The sequence below is a fragment of the Euprymna scolopes genome, chromosome 32 (genome assembly GCF_053919585.1).
Source record: "Euprymna scolopes isolate OS-2025 chromosome 32, ASM5391958v1, whole genome shotgun sequence".
Taxonomy (NCBI): domain Eukaryota; kingdom Metazoa; phylum Mollusca; class Cephalopoda; order Sepiida; family Sepiolidae; genus Euprymna; species Euprymna scolopes.
Window position 1 is genome coordinate 20,649,468 of NC_136513.1, and position 22,242 is coordinate 20,671,709.

Below are 22,242 nucleotides of genomic sequence, written 5' to 3' on the forward strand. Positions count from 1 at the left end.
AAGCCAGTGTCAGTGTTTCCCACAAGATGTTGGGGAAAACCAGCTCCCCATAAATAGGGGAGTGTCCAAATGAATAGCAGTTGTCTGATATAAGGGGGTTTCCCCCGCATTGATCAAACCTCATTGCTTTTCTGGACGTCCCTGGCCGAGTGCCAGGGGGCTTCTTTTGCTACGGATTCAGTTTCGCTTTTATACTGAAAAGCCAAACAAACACGCGTAGACCAAGAAATATCGTGAAAATAGTGTGTAAAAGTCACCCAAATTAAAGATACATGCGAGCTCGTTTTGTAAATCGTAGATATTATAATCTAGGTACCATATAAAAGGTTCTATATGAAGCAGTAACCGCTCCGAGCGCCCCCCCCCCCTGAAAAAAAGCCTTTGCCGGACAGACACAAAACACACACATTTTCGCTTTTATATTGTAGATTTTCTTCTTTTTCTTCCATTGCTCTTTATTTTTCTCTGATATTTTTCTTTCTATATTCCCTTATTATTTCTTTCCTTTTACATTTCATTCTTCTATTTCTTATTTTGAGAGGGCACGTGTCTTATATATGTATGAAATCGTTTATTTACAATACAAGCACCCATACCGTTAGTCATCCATGCCACCATGAGCAGAAGTACAAATAAAGAATTGCATGATGGGTATTTCCGCAACATTAGATTTCGGAAAATACTCGGCCGTAAACATGAATGTCTCTGAAGCTCCAAACTACATTTAACTTCCACTACCAAACGTTATGGATTTTCTAACTCTGATTCTTTTATCCGTATGAAAAACGAGGGAGGAAAATAGTGACGCTTGACGAATAGCATTCTACACGACTTGGCTTTTCCTTATGAATGAGTTCAAATGTTTGGCTTGGCGGTTAATGTTTTAAATTGCTATTGCTTTTAATCTATGCCAGTAACTCGAAAGAAAAGCAGCATGACTTGTGATCGATTCTCTGACCGTTATGAAAATGCTCTCAACATGTGAGATTTGTTTTCGTATAGAATTAGATGTTACTTCTACAGAATTGGGACAAAATTCTGCAGTCGATAAATAGTTTTCAGATAAAAAAAAACAATGGTGTCAACTGATTTTTTTTTTTTTTGTCAATTCTAATAAGTTACAATGTTAGCTTCCAAATTATGCAGTCGAAATTACCTGAATATTACTGGATTATTAAAAAAAAACAACTGTAATTGTGTTAGCAGGTGAAAAATTTCCACCATTTTGTTTAAATCAAAACAGAAAATAACCTTCCTTTCGAATTCTGTATTTTACGATCATTTTCATCAAATTCTATTTTTTATTTTTAATAAATGTTCTACCTCGGTTTTTGTAATTTTTGGTTATAATCATCTTACAAATACAAAGAATACATAGATATCATTGTTTTCATGTGAAATTCAGTTTTACGATTTCTGAAATTTCGTCCCAATAGTGTAGGAGCACCAATTAGACATGTGTATATTCAGTTTTTTCATTGAAAGAAAAGCAGTTTTATTGATTTAAACAAATTTCAGTTTGTAGGTTACCATAGTGACCTCACAATCATTGTCATCATTATCACTTCCTCGTTTGTTTTCCTTAGCTTTCTCCATCGTTGTTATCATCATCATCATCATCATCATCATCATCATCATCATCATCGTTATCATCATCCTCATCATCGTTGTTATCATCAGTTTAATGTCTTTTACATGTTGGCATGTATTGGATGGCTTTTAGGAAATTAACTTCAAAACTATCCCATCTCTGGCCAGGCCTTTAATTATCTTTCTTTCTCTCAAATCCACCCTCATCACTTCCTTGCGTGTTTGTCTTGTCCTTCTCTTACCAACTGACCTTGCTACCTCAAATGTTCTACATCTACTAACCAAAATCCTCTTATCAATGTGACCAATCCAATGGAGGGTGGACACCGATAGTATCACTACTCAACTTTTCTACATCTGCTAACTCTAACCAATTTCATCCAATCTTTCAATGTGGCAAAACCAACAAATTCTTCTATTCTGCACACATTTCTTTACACTGTTCAGATTTAATCTTCCTCTGAGGTCATCAGATCTAAGTCTATCTTCAAAACTAAGATTACACATCCATCGTATCATTTGCATATCATCTCTCTCTATGCAACACATCAATCCTCATGGCCGGATTTCAGTTCCATACTGTTTACACATGCCTAATAGACTCTTCTCTTGGTTGACAATGGTAACGCTTTGCTGGTTAGTAATGACAGATCTTCCCTTTATTTATCTTTCTCTTAAATCCATTCTTATCATTTTCTCCGATTGACCCTTTTACCTTAAGTATTTTACATCTATTAACCCAAGTCCTCTTTTCAATGTGACCAAACCAGCAAAGTCGACGGTTTTGCACACACATCCCTAGACTGTCCAGATTTTATCTTCCCCTGAGGGCATCAGATCTCTGTCTTTAAAATTTGCATCACAAATCTATTGTATGATTCAAATCATTTAAGTTCAAATCCAGTTCATTTCACAGAAACGCTTTCACTTAATGATGTTGGCAACCTCCCGTAAATACCCAATGTTTTTCTAGAAAGAATTGTAACTGAAAAGATATCAGGGGAAATGAATGCCAACAATAATCATCTGGTTCATTCGAAATGAATTAATGATACTCAACAACAACAACAACAACATCACAAAAGCAACTAAACTTGTGAATAACCTCAATATAATTGCCATCCAAACCTTTTTCCTCTTTTCTTTTTGAATTTTAAATATAGGTTTGTTTATAATTTCTATTATGGTGATTCACCCTGTTTCATTACAACATGGACTCTTCCCGAAACTATGAATAAGGACATAGGTGGCAAGAGTCACTTATGACTAGGCCTATGACAACAGCATATTCTTTTCATTGTTTTGACTTTCGAGTGTGTACCTGTTCATATCTTATATGCTTTTATATAGAGTGATGTGGTTCTCGATTGATTAACTGTGTCGGATATATACTCGAGAGTCAAAACTATGATAAGAATATTCTGTTGCCATAGCGCTACTTATGACTAGGGCTGTGACAACTTATCGTTCTTCACAATTTTTCTTTAATATTGGATCATTGGATCCTACTACTAAAGATAATTCATAACTAAGGTTATGGCAAGAGAATATTCTTATCATTGTTTTGACTCTCGAGTATATATCCGACACAGTTAATCAATTGAGAACCACATCACTCTAAGATATTAACTGATATATGCTCGAGAGTCAAAATAATAAAAAGAATATTCTCTTATCATAGCCCTAGTTATGACCAAGCAAGAAGCAATCTCTGACGGCCCATTACTTCTGTACTTTTTGTAAGTACATACACTTCATAACTCTACCTTTTTGTCATCTTTCAATCACACCAGTATCAGCTCCTCTTGTGCTCCAGCGGTGTCATCAAGGTAATAAAAATAAAAATAAAAAAGTCCTTGAATATATCTTTTTGCAAGATAATTGCCACTTTTTTTGAACTATTATTATATTTTTCAAAGTAGTTTAAAACTTTTTCCAGTATAGAAAATCTTTGAAAACATTACGTAAGTTTAATTTGAAAATTTAGAAAACTGAATACTGTTATTTAATTTTTTTTTTTTATTAAATGATTAAAATTATTTTTTTTATTACAATTTCATTGGTAAGAAAACTTTTTTTTTCTTCATTCTGTTGGTGGTATTAACCTGAGGGGTCATCCTCTCATGGAGAGATAAATTGTGTACTAAAACAGATACCATAACACTTAGTTCACTGCACTTTATTATAACAAAGATCCATACAAAATTTAAGCCAGATTGTTCCTTTAGTTTCCAAGAATTAATGGCCATAGCATACTAATATACATTAAATCCCAATTATGAATCGAACGGATACCATAATACTTATATAGCTGTACCTTACCATAATAAAAGTCTATACAATATTTCAGCCAGTAGTTTCTGAGAAAAAGTGGAATGGACAAACAGGCATACTAAGAGTAATGTAATACAGATATAAGTGGAATTGACTTTTCTGAATTTTAGAGATGAGGATTGGTTATTCGTATCATTTGGATTCATCTTGAGTGTGATTTTCAGAACGTTTCGGTCGATATAACCTCCGACCTTCTTCAGGTGTATTTTGTTAAACTCGGGAATATTTCTGTCGAACTTGGGAATTATCAAGTTCAGCAGAAACATTCCTGATACACCTGAAGAAGGTCGGAGGTTATATCGACCGAAACATTATGAAAATCACACTCAAGATGAGAGCAGTAGTCCGATGAATCCAAGTAATACGAAAAAGTAGAATTGTTGTAGTTGTCAGCAGCACAAATTGTCTCTCAACATGTTTGAAGAAAGCCCTGTCACATTACCACTGAGTTGCTTCCTTTTGCTTATTTTACTTTTGTGAAATGTGCTCCGATGAACTCGCTGCATTTGTGTAACATGATAGTAACACTTTAACTTTTTTTGTTACATTTCAACCACTCGGACCCACACCGTTGTCTGAGGCTTTGTTACAAAGAAACAAAAAATCCGACTCTGCACTTTTGTAAAAATGCAAATGAAATGCATTTATTTGTGGTCCTTCCAAAATAACGCATTTCATTATCTTTCAAAAGTCTTTTCACGCACACGTGTTTTACAATGCTCTGCCATATGACATATGCTTTTTAAAAGTCTCTCTCCCTGCCACCTCACGCCAACCATAATCAGCGCTTTGTCGTCCTCGACTTCACACACTTCTCCGGCACACACTTTGCTTCTTCTTGACAAAGTGGTGTATTTTTCTCTCTTTTTCTTATGATGCATGCTCGTGTACATTTGCTAGTCTGCATATCACTAAAACAGCTGCTGCTGCTAATATTTTAGTCAGCTGTCCTATGGCTACTGCTGATTTTTTCGTTTGTAAACGCTCTGCTTTGTTACACTTGTACTCCCCTCCCAAAATATATTTTTAACCCGTCCGACTATCAGCAAAATTTCAACCCTTTACTTTCCGAGACTTTAGAATCTCTAGAATGAAGGATGGCATGAGGTGGTGCACTGCTTATTAAAGCCTAAAGGCCAAACGAGGATAAGGATTAATGAGTGTTTATTGGCCGGTGAAACAGCACCGTAATAATCAGTATTGGTGGAACTTAGGTAGTGTTTGTTTACTTAAGATAACGACTCAACATGAACTTGTTTACATTAGACTTGAAAATGGCCATGTTAAGCTGGGAAGATTTTCTGTTCTGATAACTTCTTTTTTCGAAAGCCTTTACGATTCCTTCCCTGCGGCCCTGTCGGTGGGGCATTAGAATACACCGACTGCTCCCCTGCAGAGGGTAAAGGTCCCTCAATGGGGGTCCTGGATATGACCTTAAACTATATCCAGTGGTGAAGCCCCAGCTTGCGGGCTTTGGGGAGTGTGGAGCCACTCTTTAATTACCATTGCTCCCAGGTCCACTCTGACCCGGAGTGGTAGTACCTGTTAGGGTTCCAACTATGGGTTAAATAGAAACCGACTTGAAAACAGCAAATATATTCTATTAAAAATTTTTTCTTCAAAATCTTTGGATTCGGCATTAAATAACCCGAAAAGGGTTGATATACCGTAAAACAAAAACAGCCAACCAACCTGCTTTCCCCGTGTTGTATAAACATGAAGTTTAAATGTAATGCGAACGAACATCTTGCTGCTCACTAGGATCCCTCCCCCCTCTCCTTCCCAAATTTGAATTCCATCAACAAAGGTATTCATCTCCTGCCTGTGTGTGAGCTAGATTAAAAGTTGCTGTTTTTGGCTTGCGACGTTAATTCGAAATAAAAGCTTTTAAGTAATCAATATTTAATTACGTAAGAAGAAAAGAAAAATCGGTTAATATTTTCATGTTTACGTTATCTGCAGAATATATTTGGCCGTGAAAGAACATCTATCAATAATTCTGCTGCATTTGTTTCTCTAACATTAACCTCCTCCCACCAACACCACCTGCTTTCTATTTTTGCTCAGTCTCTTTCTTTTCCATTCAAATAAAAAAAAAAAAAAATTTTTATAGACTTGCGTTCATCTTAAACAAGACACATTACCACCGAGACGTAAAGGGAGACACCGAGAGTTAGTGGCCAGATTTATAGGGGCATTCTAAGTGGGTAGTTGTTTGTTCACAGTACATTTAAATTTCTGCATATAGAGGGAATTCAAAACTCAAGGCTTTTTTTTTTTTACACGTGTGTTACCATGATGGAGTACTGTTGCCACATTTGGTCAGGAGCTGCTAAAAGCTTCCTATCCTGCCTTGACAGAGTTCAAAACCGACTTCGTAATATAGTAGGCGATGCCCTTTTCTTTTCTCTGTAGCTTCTTTCTCACAGAAGAGATTTTGCGGGCCTGTCTTTATTCTATCGTTATTTTCATAGCAAGTGTTCGACTGAACTCCAATTTATGGTCCCCCCCCTTTGCCAATTTTTCACTAAAAAACACTCGTCTAGCTAAAATCACTATAAATAAGTTCCCTGATTCCGTATCCGTGCCTAAACCCGAACATAGATTTTATCAACAAAGATTCTTTCCTAGAACTGTCGATCTGTGGAACTCTGTTCTGCTGGTCTGCTTTCCGGCTGATTACAATATTGTCGTCTTCAAGTCTAATATAAACAAGTTCTTATTGAACTCTCCTCACAAATAATCTGTATTTACCAAATTTTCACCATAAAAGATTACTATACTACTATCTACGATACACACATTAAACCTTATCCCTGAGTGGCCTCCTGGCCTTGATATGTGGTAACCCCTTTGTAAAAAAGAAAATCCAGAGGCCAGTCGATGATGGGGATTTTTTTTTTTTTTTTATTTACATGGTGGTCACCACTTATCAAGGCCCAGGAGCCACTCGGGGATAAGGCTTATTGTGTGTACAGTAATCAATGGGATAGTATCGTAGTAATAGTTAGTATTGGAGATTTGGCAAGGTGTCATTATTTAAGGGGGCAGTTCATCAGGAATTTGTTTGTGTTGGACTTGAAGACATCGAAGTTGAAGTCGGGGGGGGGGAGGCAGGCAAGCGGCAGAGAGTTCCACAGGCGTACAGTTCTAAGAAAGAAGCTTTGTTCATGGAATCTACGTTTTGATTTAGGCACAGATAAAGAGTGGGGAAAATTATTGACAGTGGTTAATGCTTTAGGGATTTGGGGGGCTAAATGGGGTGGAGGGGATGGCAAATGATGGATTTAGTCATTTCTTTTTTTGCATGGTGCAGGACTTAAATTTATATATGTTAAGGCCTAAAACTGCACTGTTTGTTCATTTTCACCAGGATTTGACGTCCCTTGGGAACTTTTAGGGCTAAATAAGGGGGGGAGGGCAAATGTTGAACTTAGTCATTTTTTATTGCCTCGTTCACTGTGCACTCACTGGGGACCATGCATGCTTCAATTGTTTTTTTATCAATCTAGGTTTTGCTGGAGTTTAGTGTCTTAGATATCTTATCATATCACTGAATAAGTTCCGGGTCTAACTAATAAAACATCAACTTTTCAGAGAAAATTTGACTTATAACATGGTCTCTTTCTCGAGTTATACAATGATCTTAATGCTTCTCTAACAGTTCAACACCTTTTTGGTTGAATGATTTGTCTCTGACCTCAAAATACACTTTAGTTTTTTTTTATATCACTTCTCTGTTTGAGCCAAATATCTTTCCCTGCTGCATTCTTTTGGGGTCTGCAAACAGCCAGATCTGAAAAATAGGGTGAATACAGAAGCAATTTGAAGTGCAATTAATGTAGTTTTGCGATTGATTTTCTGACGTGGTGCATTGTTTTGGTGAAGAGCACTTCTTTCTTTTTCATTTGTGACAGTTTTTTTTAGCGATTCTTTTTTTTTTCAATGAACAAATAATAATGCCCTTTAAGATTCGTTATTCACCTTTCTTTTTGAAGGTAATCAATAAACGTTACCTATGTATGGTTGCTTCTTTGGTCACTTTGGACGGATTTCACTTATTGCTGTCCACTAAGTAAATCGACTGTGAGCAAACTCACCACTCATTTTGAACGCAGCTTTTTTAATGACAAATGTTTATGCAAAATAGTCAATACACTGCCTACTGATAGCTTTAACTGCAACTTCAATAACCGGTTGATGAAAACGAGTTTATAAACTTTCTTAACATTTTCGGAGACAACTGCTGAATTTGAGCGGCCTGAGTGTTCATCACCATTTGTGTCAGTATGACTGTGTTTAAAGTCACTATACCACATTTTAAACATTTTTTTTCTTACAGAACAAAGTTTAAATGAAATCATTGTTTTGGTTGAATAGTGTTTTTTCTCATCAGAAAGCAATGCTTCATCAACACACAAATTTTGGATTTTCCCATCATTTTGAAACTTTGCAACAATAGATTCTCTTAACTAATTGTAATTTATGAACTAATAATCTGATTAGGTTCAAATTTTGAAGGATGACATTTGAAGGTTGGTACTTTATAAAAAAAATCATATTAACTTTTTCTTTTATTAATGACACCTTCTATATGTCAGGTCTTGAACTTATTTATGTGTTATCTTGTACATTATTTGGATTACTATTGTAATATCGGATGTTAATTGTAATATTGGACGTTATTTGGATTACTATTGTAATATTGGACGTTATTTGGATTACTATTGTAATATTGGACGTTATTTGAATTACTATTGTAATATTGGACGTTATTTGGATTACTATTGTAATATTGGACGTTATTTGGATTATTATTGTAATATTGAATGTTATTTGGATTACTATTGTAATATTGGATGTTATTTGGATTACTATTGTAATATTGGACGTTATTTGGATTACGATTGTAATATTGGACGTTATTTGGATTAGTGTTGTAATATTGGACGTTATTTGGATTACTATTGTAATATTGGACGTTATTTGAATTACTATTGTAATATTGGACATTATTTGGATTACTATTGTAATATTGGACGTTATTTGGATTACTATTGTAACATTGGACGTTATTTGGATTACTATTGTAATATTGGACGTTATTTGGATTACTATTGTAATATTGGACGTTATTTGGATTACTATTGTAATATTGGACGTTATTTGGATTACTATTGTAATATTAGACGTTATTTGAATTACTATTGTAATATTGGACGTTATTTGGATTATTATTGTAATATTGGACATTATTTGGATTATTATTGTAATATTGGACATTATTTGGATTATTATTGTAATATTGGACGTTATTTGGATTATTATTTTAATATTGGACATTATTTGGATTACTATTGTAATATTCAATGTTATTTGGATTACTATTGTAATATTGGACGTTATTTGGATTATTATTGTAATATTGGATGTTATTTGAATTACTTGTAATATTGGATGTTATTCTTGCAAGTTTACGGCTGATCTAACCTTTTGGACGAATTTCACTTATTGCTATTCATTTAATTGACCGACTAAGTAAATTGGTGGTCCATGTTTCATTCAAATTTCCTTTTTGTTGTATTGAAACAATACAAATAATACTACTCTGAATTATCAACATGCTGTTTTTGCACGACTCATTTTGAACATTGCTTTCTTAATGACAAATGTTCATGCAAAATAGTGAATACACTGCCTTCTGATTGCTTTTACTCTATTTCATGCAACTTCAGTTACTGGTTGGCCAAAACGAGTTTATAAACTTTTTTTTTTTTTTTTTCAAAGACAACTGCCAAATTTGCAACAATAGCTTCACTAAACTAACTGTAATTTGTAAACTAATCTGATTGGGTTAAAATTTTGAAACATGACATTTGAAGGTTAGCACTTTATATAAAAAATTATATGGATTTTTTATTAGTGACATCATCTATATATCACGTTTGTAATTTATGTTATGTTGTATGTTATTTGGATTATTATTGTAATCTTGGATGTTATTCTCACAAGATTATGGCTGATCTAACCTCTGGCCTTCTTCAAGTGCATCTTCTTGAACTCGAGAATCTTTAGGATTTACTTGGTAATCTGTACGCAATTTCAAACTAATTATCAATCCTTGTTTCAAAAATTTTGCAACAGCTTCAGATGTTATTAAATACAAGATAATTAATAGCTGATAGGTGACGAGAATAGTCCGTTTTTATTTCAAGGGCGGGTATAAGAATATATTTGTTAAGTAAAAAAAAAAAAAATGGAAGTTTCAAATAAAGATTTTATAAATAAACTGTAAATTGTAACCCAATGTTTTTAATGTAAATTTGACGGTTATTTTTTTTTATTGAAAATTACGTTTGAATTGTAAGATATATCCGCCATATTGTTTTAACGTTTTGGTCGGTTAGCGAGATTGTTAGCATGCGTTTTTCTCAACCAATCAGAATATGGCTAGGTTTTTGCCTTACATCGACACCAATTTAGTTAAGCACATATTCCACTTACATTTGTAGGTAAGCACAGCATGATAATGGCTGAGACGAATGATGATATTAATATAAATATTATTCTTTCTAATTATAAACTTTTTTTAAAGTCATCAGGGAGAAAGTCAGTCTTAAAAAATATATCATATACAAGAGACTTTATTGGTTTGGTCACGAAAGAATGGATGAGAGGTTTGGGGGGCTAGTAGATGTAGAACAGTTGAGGTAGTAGGGTCGGTTGGAAAGTGAAGGTCAAGAAAAAACATGGCAGGAAGGGATAAGGACGAATTTGAGAGAAAGAGGGATAACAAAAGAGATGGCCAGAGTTTGGAAGTTAATTTCTAAAAGTTGTTCAGCATGCAAAACATGAAATTGATGATGAAGGTGAAAGAATGGATGAGAGTGATGGTTGAGGATACGTGGGGAGAAATTATATGATAATGATCCAATGGATATCTTAAATGAGTCTTAAGAACATGATTAGATCTGATGACCTCAGAGGAAAATGGAATCTGAAGAGTATATGGTGAGTTTCGTTTAGTTACATTAAAAAATGGGTTTGTAGATATAGAGCAGTTGAGGTAGCAGGGTCAGTTGGTATGGAGATGCTAAGGAAAACGTGGGAGGAAGTGATAAGAATGGATTTGAAAGAAAGAAGGATAAATAAAGACCTCACCAATGTAATCCAATGCTTTTTTTTTTTTAAATTTTATTAACAGGAAATTCCTCAAAATTAATTTAAATAAATTAAAGAAAATGCATAAAATTTGTTGTTTTTATAATTGAAAGCAATTGTACAGATGATATAATTTTTTTTTTCCTGCTTGATTTTTATCTCACTTCCGATTGATTGAAATGACGATCAGAGACTACTCAAATATGCTGTAAGCATTTCTAGAGGGAAAGTGAACCCTGGATTTGCTGCCTAAAAGCAAATTATAGCAAATTATAGATCATGCTACTCTTTTATTATTATTACTATTGTAAATCAATATAAAAAAATCTTCAAATTTGAACTATGTAAAAACAGACCAGAAAAAAAAGTGATTCATTGAAATAATTGAATTTTTTTTTCTCAAAGACAACTATAAACCCTATATTAATGAGTAAGCCTTATTCTTTAAGATGGGACTATTTTTATAGGCTTAGAGATGCACAATATCGTCCACATATTAAACTTGGGAATACATTAAAAAAAATCGCTCATCCATTTTCAAAAATAGCAACCTAACTTGAAGTAACCTGGGGGGGGGGACAAAAAAAAAACAAACTATTAATGAAACAAGATAAAAAAATGTATATTTATTAGTGTTGAGACAATTAATCAGAATTGGAAGTCTGAAAAATCAGAACTTTTTAGAGAATTAGAATCAGAAAAATTTGTTCCTATTTTCTGATGCCAAAAACAAGTATTTAATTATCTTTTTTTTAATTTGATTTTGTGTAAAACAAAATCTTCCACTACTGGTAGGAATAATAAAATAATAAATATTTATTTTAAATTACCAGTAAAGCTAAACGCTACAGATCACGCCTACACATGTGTTTTTATGTTCAAGAAAATATATGCACATTTTACGGTAATTGGAAAAAAAAGTAGCAATTTTATAATTAAGTATATAAAGAATCGGAATCGGTAATTGTATCGAAATTGATAAAAATATTGAAATTGTCCCATTATTAATTATAAAGAGAACAGATTGAATTTTGTTTTGCATCTAAATTCTATCAAAATAACTCCAAAAATAATTGAAGGGAATTATTTCAATATATATACCCATTTTTTTTTTTTTTTTGCATTCTCGACTGGTGTGTAACACGTAATTTTAATGGATGCCAAATATGGTATACATTAAAAGCAAATGTACAATTGAATGGCTGTGCTATGGCGTCTTCTTATAAACAAGGATGCAATTTATGCTGTTTTGTTTTTAGCTTTAGAAACATGTGGTTGTGATTTATTTGACTTGTTTTATTTACAAAAAAATATATACTTTTTTAAAAAAAAATTTTTAAGGTGCAGATTGTTAATCTGAAATATCTGAACTACTGTTCACATATTGAGGTTTATTCTCATAACGTTTTCAGGGGGTGTTTTATTGGACTTGTGAATATGTATGGAATTTTAAATGGTCTGCAAAGACCCATGGTACACTGGGTATATAAGTGCTAAGTAATAATAATGAAAGTCTTCTGGAGCATGAACGTTCAATCCTCAGTACAGACGATACTAAGAATACAATTACTAATTGATGTTTCTGAATTTTTGAGATGAGGATCGGTAATTCGTATTATTTGGATTCATCGGACTACTATTCTCATTTTGAGTGTGATTTCTTTGGGTGTGTCTTGTCAAACTCGGGAATTTAAATGGAATTTCGAGCAGAACATTTTATTTACTTCACGGGGGTAGCATGCTCTTGTTCCGTCAGCCATGACTGAATAGAGGTCATAAATAATTCGCAATTGTGTTTTTCACTCACACTGAGGATTGAACCTTCAACCTTCAGGAGAATATCACTTTTTACAATTGATTTTTATAAGTACTCTAACCACTTCGCCACGGGTCCTTGTGGACAGTTCTAGTACAAATTTTAGGAGCCTTAAATCTACTTTTTATTTCTAGTTGTAAATATCAGTATTTATTACTAATTATTATTATATATTAATGTTTTTTACTTATATATACGTATATATTATCTATTGATTATTATTTAATATGATATATTAAATTCCGGAGTTCGACAAGATACACCTGAAGAATGTCAGAGGTTACATTGATCAAAAAGTGAAAATATACTCAAGATGAGAACAGTCGTCTGATGAATCCAAATTATTTTATTTTTTATTAAATTTTCACTCCAAACAAGGCACATTGCCACTTTGTTGTAGGGAGCTACTATCAGGGACATAGGCATCAGGGGTACTGTGTAGGGAGTTGGGCAGCAAGCTGTCGGTGCATGTCAGTACAGTTGGGGAAGCAGGAATCTGGAAGGGAATTCCAAAGTCTAGCTGTTCTGGGGAAGAAACTACTAGAGTAGAAGGCTCTCTTACATCTAGGGATCTCTACTGTGTAGGGGTGGGATGTAGATGCTTGTCGGGTTTGTCGGGGGTATTTACGTTGAGTGGGCACAAGTGCTTGCAGTTCGGCAGAGCATTCACTGTTAAAGTACTTGTAGAACAGGCAGAGGGATACAACGTTTCGTTGATGGGACAGAGGCTGAAGTTTAGATGACAGTTCAGGACCTATCAATAATACCAATTACTAATTCTTTAAAACTTTTATCTGGTCGTAGCTGATAGAATGAGAGCAAGCTACCCCTGTGGATTAAATAAAGGGTTCCATTGGGAATTCCATACGGGTTCTAAAGTTCAACAAGATACATCTGAAGATGGTTGGAGGTTTCATTGGCTGAAAATTTTGTAAGAATTAAATCTTAAGATGATGATGATGATGATGGTAACTTGAATCATCCAAATAATACACTTATTGCAGTGTTGTTAGCATTCGTTCATATCCATCTTGAGTGGCATGGGTATTAAAAAAAAAAGCTTATGTTAGCCGAGAAAAGTAATTGGCTCCTGTCTAGAATTTCTCCTTTGTGATAAAACGAAAATATCATGTTCCAAAAATCATATAAATTGATCAAATAGTTTTATTTTTATAAAGAAAATAATTTTTAAGTGATTAATGGAAATGTGTAGGCATCACAACATAAATCTTGCAAGTATGAAGCATTGTTGAGTTATCCTCCCTTTATTTCTTGATATTTTCAAAATGGCAAGTCGAAACAGTTGCTTCTCGGTTACTCATAAAATTTGAGTTTCTTATGTAAAAATCCAAACTACTTGATCAATTTACGTGATTGTCGGAATATGATATTTTTATTTTGTCATGGGTACATACAATATACAGATTTTTTTTCTTTACTTTTGTTTTTTAATATTGAGAGAATTCTAGAAAAAGAACCAATTATTTTCCTTCGTCCAACAAAAACTTTTTTTAATGCATCCTTGCCACTCGAAGGTGGATATCAATAAACGATAATATGACAACATTATAATAACAGTTTTATTTGGATTATTTATTGGTAGAATTCTGGACAAAAACCAAATAATTAAAGACACTCATCGTCTTTTTTTTTTCTTTTTCTTTTCCATTCTCAAATGTAATAATAATGTGGAGAACCACAGGAATAAGTGCCAACATGTGCTCTCTGTAGAGAAGCGCTGGCACTCGAACCCGAAACCTGTCCAATAGGAAAAATGAAAAAGATAAATGCAAATGTAGGTGCTATCTTGGTTTGAGGTGGCAGTATAAAAAGATGTTTCATTTTGAGTTACATTTTTACCTTGTGCACGCGAGGTTGCTGTCAGTTGCGAAGAAGACGAAAAGAGAAATGGGGCGACGAAGGAGAAGAAATAGAATGCTGATTGTTAAGAAGGATTCGGAATCCGACGCTTTCTTTTTGTTGGTTTCACTAGAAGCCAACGTTTGGTCATGACAGAAACTCAAACACAATTGCGATGTTGTTTACTCTCAGTTCGGATTTACATGACTAAAATAGGGATTAATTCATGGAGAAAAACTATAGACAATCTTTCAATCGGTTGTTTCGAAATTGTGCTTTCACTCTAATCTAAATGAATAAATGTGAAAGTTGTGCCCATTTCTTGTATGTGCTATTTCAAGTTCATTCAACTTCACACAATAGACACACCATCATTTCTTTTTTATATATACTGCTTATGTGTATACAAGATCAGTCACAAAGTTCCTATCTACTTGCCTCCCCACGAGGGCAGAGTTAGACACAAGGTCGGTTTTTAATGTAGGGAAATCCAGCTCCCCAAAAAGGGACACTCTGGATAGGAACAAAAATTAAAATTGCCTCAGCCTAGAAGGATTTTTCCTCCACTGATCGAGATCAGAAAAGGCGAAGTGTAGCATTGGGACAGATACTACACTTTGTTCCTATTTACAATGCCTTCCCACGGGACAGAGTTAGACACCAGGGTCGTTTTTTAACGTGTAGAAAAAGAACAAAAAAAAATAAAGATTGTCTCAGTCGTGAAGGATTTCTCCTCCACTAACAGAGAACAAAAAAATTGAAGTGTAGCATCTGAAGAACAGATACTACACTTTGATCTTGACCCAAAGGCCAGGTCAGGAACGTTTTAAACTTATTATATTAAATAACTATTTGTTATTTTTTACTCCAATGATTATTTTGATTTTAATATAACAAATAGTTCTGTTTCACTATATTGTTTTATTTCTCAAACAAATATTCATCATTTGTATTCGAATGTTCATCTCTTTAGGAAGGCTGACAATTTGTGATCTCTTTCTAAATCATTACTTTCTTAACCCTTTTATGACCTGAATTATGATGTAGATGATTAAAATTATGTATTGTTAATTTTGGATGGCTGCATGCTAAACGTAAGCAATGGACAGTTGCAATCTGGAGGTATCTGGCATCTACTCAGATACTGAACTAATACGTACAAGGCGTGTTTGAAATAATTCGCACTTTATTTATGCTGTTATATTTATTTATTTATGACTGAACGAATTCGTTCAACCAGGCTATAAAGGGTTAATGGTCATATCTATAAGAGGAATTTGTCGAAATTACTAAAATATTAATGCTTGCTTGTATGAATGAATGAGAAAGATTTTGTTTCATGTCTACAACAAAGTTATGAATAAAATGTTTATTATTTTAAGGTTTTTAAATATTTTAATTTATAAACTTTGCAAAGTTATAGGAAACTAGCAAAGGCAGCTCATCTATAATGTAAATCTCACCTGTCTGTTTAAACGTATGTATGTATGTATGTATGTTTGTATTTCTGTCTAAAACTTTTGACAGAGGTGATGGATTTTTACGAGATTGGTATCGTTTTGAAGCTCGACCCTTTGGACGACAAATATCGAAAAATTGGCTCAAGATGTTAATTCCTTCACCCTCAACTGGGCACTTTTATACAGGGAGGGGGTCACTTTTTTGCCGATATTTTCGAAAGTCATCCCCTCTTTTCGATTGACTAGCCTTAATCTAAACCTATGTCACTTTCAGTTTGGCAATGGACACAATGGCAAAGATGTTACTTTTTTTTCACATTCTTTTCCTCCTTCGCGGTACAGGTTTGAGCCTGCCTGCCTACTACCACTTTTTTTTTTTTTTTTTTCTCAACACACACCTCCAAACACCTGGGCAGCGCCGGGCACCCAGGCTTGTCTATAATATAAAGAGTAGTTGTCTGTGTGTATGTGAGAATATATGTCCAGCAGAAACTAAAAAAATTTGCAAAATGAACAAATACTTATATGTAAATGATCTAAATTATGACAATAAATAACTAATCTAAATTATGATGAAGGCTCTCTTTTTTTTCTGCCTTTTTTAGTTCTAAGTTATAGGATTAAAAGTTTTAGTTGCTAGTAACTATCTTGAGGTTTATTCAAAACCAACTATTTATAGTGATTCAGAATTAACGCAAATGCTTATAAACAAAGCTTAATGTTTTGCCACAGTAGATCCGAAAGGTGAGGATGATAAAGTTGATTGTCGGATTAGTTATATTCTAACCCAAATGCATTGTGCTAGTAAAAACCATTAATCTGGCGGAACTCACATCTTCCAGTAATGCTTGACCCAAATCAGGTTGTCATAAATGTCTTTTCATTCAGCAGCAGCAACAGCAGCAGCAACAGCAGCAGGCTGTTGCCAAATACTGTAACGACAAAGTACAATTAGACTGTTTTTTTCTTAGTTTTGCTAACATCTTTAATCTCTGCATTAATTCTCTGTGGATTATCTGAAGGATTACACAACGCATTTAGTCACTCTTCCCATCAACCTGATCTATATGTTATATAGCCCATTGCTGTGGCAAATGTCTCATTAATCCACCTGGATAGTAGGATTAGGATTCATGCCATGCTAAGTCCAGACCCCCTCCCTCCGCCGCCGCATAATCTCATGTCTAAATGAATATTATCCGTTATATGAGTTTAAAGAGTGTAGTCATAGAATCAACAGTACATGGTGACTGCCAGTTTCTTGTTTGTCGTCATCAAACCATCTATAATATAAATCTCACATATCTGTTTAAAAGTATGTATGCATATTTGTATGTCTGTCGAAAACTTTTGACAGAGGTGACAAATTTTCACGAGATCGGTATCGTTTTGAAGCTCGACTCTTCGGACGACAAATATAAAAAAAATTGGCTAAAGCATCATTAATTCCTTCACCCTCAACTGGGCACTTTTCTACAGGGAGGGGGTTGCTTTTTTTGCCGATATTTTCAAAAGTCATCCCCTCTTTTCGATTGACTAGCCTTAATTTAAACTTTTGCGTTTCCGGTTTGGCAATGGACGCAATGGCAAGACGTCACATTTCTTTTTTCATGTTCTTTTCCTTCTTTGCAGTACGGGTTCGAGTCTGCCTGCCTACTACCACCTTTTTTTTTTTCTTTTTTTTTGCTCAATACACACCTCCAAAACACCTGAGCAATGCCAGGCACCCAGGCTAGTTTGGAATATTTGAAGAACATCGAAACTTGTACATTTTTGTAAGCAGTTTATCTTCTTCAGAAACTATTGCCAGCCACATAAAATGCATTTTTCCTTTCATTGTCAAAAAAAAAAAAAAAAAAAAATGCATAAAACCCAGTCTACATCTTATGATGTGGAGTTAGGTTTGCTTAGGATGGCAGAAGTTTTAGAGTTTGGTTAAACGTGAGAATTTCCATGGCAGGTGCTCCACTCAATTTCTATCTACGTCTTCCCTCCTCACCGTAGAACATTCGCAACCAACACTTGTCTAGCTACAGCAACTGTCAACAATTTCCCTTAATCTATCTGTGCCTAAAATTAAACAGAAATTCCACGAGCAAAGTTTCTTTCCTAGAAGTACCCATTTTGTTAAGTTTTAAATTTTCTTTCTGAAGATGAGGTATACCTCGAAAATTCAAATATATGCAAGTAGCTAAAGTGGTTAAGCAGATCCATTACACCGTAATCATTTAGATTTTTAAAAATAAATTTCAATCTTTGATATAGTTTTGCCTACAAGCAAACTAAATTTCTATTACAATACATAATACTAGTAAGTCTCCATGGAAATTGGACAGTGCTTTCTATATCCATTTACATAATTTACTGTCACTAAATCATTTCATATGATTCTATTGTTGGCATTCATTTCCCTGATATCTTTCTAGTTAGTATCTTTCCAGAAAGATATCTAGTACTTACAAGAGGAATTACATGAGGGTTGCCAACATCCTAAGTGAAAGTGCTTCTGCGGAAAAACTGGATTCGAACTTGGCACACCCAGGTTGTCAGTCCATGTCGTTAATCAGAGTTGCCATCATCTGTTGTCAATAATGAAATAATATTTGTCAGGGCCAGTACTAAAGCAAAAATGGATATTTCTTCTTTAAAAATAATTGCCATTGTTTTAAAAAAATTTTTATTTAAAAATATATCTTTGTTTCGTCTCGTTTGACTTTTTAGTCTCGTGGTCTCCATCAATTCACTGTTTTTATACCTCATCATAATACAGCTTCCTATTCCAGGAGCTTCTTTCCAAGAACTGCAAAGTTTGTGGAACTCTCTTCTTCTTGTTCACTATTTTCCTTCTACCTACAGACTTGGTCCTTTCAAAACTAACGTCAATAGGCATCTTGTGTCTTTGCAATAATTAGCTTTTGTTCTTGTAACCTCCTTACATCAAGTGGTTTCATGCTTTGTCTCTAGCGATTTTCATAAAAAAGTATCAATTTATTGTGTATTTTGACATATAAGGCGACTGTCAGATAAGACGAGGTACAAAATTGGAGCAAATTTTAATAAATTTATCATATATTGGCTGTATAAGACGACTGCTAAATCACGAAGCCATGTTTGTTTAGCCTAGGCTAGAGATTGTAATACTCGGTATCTTATGAAATATTGGTTTTTAAAGATAATTTTTTAACTTTAAGGGTCGTTATATATGCCAAAATATACGGTAATACTTTTTAAAACAATAGATGTATTTTGATTTTTCGAACTACTTTTCTCATCTTGAATGTTATTTTCACAACGTTTCGATCAGTATAACTTGTGACCTTCTTCAAGTGTCTCTTGTCAAGAATCTTCTGTTGAATTCATCCAAGATAAGAACAGTAGTCTGAATAATGCAAATAATGCAAATTATCCATCCTCACCTCCAAAATTCAGAAAAATAATAAATTTATTTATTAATATCAATTAAGTTATTTTATTAACTTATTACTAATGGGACCTGTGGAAACTCTGTAGAGGACTTATTCATATGTAATATATTGATGTTGGCATTCTGTAGATGTTCAGTGTAAATGGAGGCTCTGATATTATTGTAGCTTTTTTGTTAAAACTGCAAAAGTATTTCTCTAAGCTAGCAGGGATGCCCGGCGTAGCCCAGTCGTAATTCTTAAAGATTTTGTATATTTTGTATTATTATAGAGTTAATGTTCTATCGTTTTTTTTTTTATATTATAAAGTTGCAATTTCAAAAATAAAATTATATATTCATATCACTTAGGGTGAACCGAAACCAAAACTTATGAAAAAAAATTATATATATATATATATATACACGTTTTATTTTTTATTACCGTATCTTTCTGTTAAGTTACATTATTGTTTCAGCTACCCGGCTGTTTTTTTGGCCGTCTGTAGCTTCCTTGGACTTTTACAGAAATGTTCGTTATGACGGCCAAAAAAACGTCCGAGTAGCTGAAACAATAATGTAACTTAACAAAAAGATACGGTAATAAAAAATAAAACGCATATTTGCTCTACAACAGTATTGAGCACTTTCTTCAGTTTTTATTAATTACCATTTCTACTATATATATAACTTGAGTGTTTTCAGCTATAATCGGCGAAATCAAAACTTATGAAGAATTTTTGGCAAAATTATTTATTACAAAAAATTAATAATAATCAATTAAACGACAGTCACTCAGATGTAAGTATAACACACAAAACAAATAACACACACGCTATTCTATTAATATATAGATTATTGTAGAAATAATCATTAGCTACACTATCTCAAATCAGTAAAAAGAATGTCACTTTTTGAAATGTGTTCATTTAAAATTGTACTGTTTTAGTTCATGGGATGACATAAACCAATTTTGGAAGAATCAATTTCGAAATGAGTTAAATTGAAATTGTGTACCTTAGCAACTCCATATCAACAAAAGGGGCTACTATTTGGGGTCGTTTCTAACAAGAGACAGTGAGGAGTTGAGTAGTGAGATGTCTGTTCACCTCCCAGTTAAACTTCTTCCCTCCCCGTTTCCTGCTTTCCTCATTGTACTACAGTGAGGAAAGCAGGAAACGGGGAGGGAATTCCAAAGTCTAGCAGTTTAAAGGAAGAAACTATTAAAGTAGAAAGCTTTCCAGCATCTAGAGATCTCTACAGGGAAGGGGTAGGATTTTGCTGCTTGTTGGGTTAGTTGTAAGTATGCACGTCGGGGGGGGGCACAAGTGCTATGAGTTCATCAGAGCACATTCCAGTAATTATCAAGCACAATTTTCTACCCACTAAAAATGTGTCTGAAAGGTGATAACATACGTATGAACATGAAATGCTTTAGCATATAATAATAATAATAATCATTACTAGTGGGACCTGTGGAAATTCCACAGGGGACTCATTCATATGTAATATATTGATGTTGGCATTCTGTAGATGTTCAGTATAAATGGAGATGCTTTGATATTATTGTACCTATTTACTATGCCTTCCCACGGGACAGAGTTAGACACCAGGGTCGTTTTTTAACGTGGAGAATATTATTGTAGCTCCTTTTTTGAAACTGCAAAAGTATTCATCTAAGCTAGCATGAACACCTGGCAAAGCCCGTTCATAAAGTACGTTTAAATATGATATTTTAATTCTTGCAGATTTTGTATATATTATTATAAAGTTGATTTTTTTTATATATTATAAAGTTGCGATTTCAAAAATATAAATAATATATCCATATGACTTGGATGCATTAGCTTGAATCGAAACTGAAATAAAACTTATGAAAAAAAAAAAAAAAAAAAAAATATATATATATATATATATATATATAACTTGAGTTCTTTCAGCCATAATTGAAACCGAAATCAAAACTTATGAAGAATTCTTGATAAAATTATTTATAAAAAAAAATAGGTGACTTAAGTGCCATCAGCTATAATCGAAACTGAAACTAAAATTTATGAAGAATTCTTGGTAAAATTATTTATGACAAGAAATGAAAGTGCATAACAATTAAACGGCCCAGATGTAAGCGTGACACAGAAAATAACACACACGCTATCGTATTAATATATAGATTATATAGATAACTTTCTTTAAAGCTTTAAGTATCTGTGAATAGGAATTGGTAAGTATCCAGCAAAGTATTTGCATCTCCTCATAGTCGAGGTATAGTTTTAGATTTTGGTAGTAGCCAACTTTAAAGAAAATGATATGAACGAAATGTAGAATGACCAAAGATTAAGCACGAAGGCAACATCCATTATCGACGATGACTCAACTCGTCCCTCTTTTCTGTTGTTGTTGTTGTTAATATAGTGTTGGTGGAAGGAGGTAGGGTTTGGGAAGGAGGGTCCGTCTGTTCGTGACTCAGCATCTCCACGGACTCAGCCCAGCTATGACATTGACATTGCTTGTGACCTTTGAAATTGCACACCGCTAAACAGGTCCGGTGCATAGCTAGAACGGCAGAAGACGAAAGATGACTAAGAGGTTACAAGTTCAATTTCAGATGCCATTTGCAAGTG

General features: G+C 33.8%; 1 protein-coding gene across 3 annotated transcripts in view; it reads left to right on the forward strand.

The window, feature by feature from the left end:
- The window catches only part of LOC145256245 (exonuclease 1-like), a 282,335-nt gene that overhangs the window by 84,579 nt on the left and 175,514 nt on the right, over positions 1-22,242 (forward strand). The gene's annotated exons all lie outside the window — the stretch shown is intronic.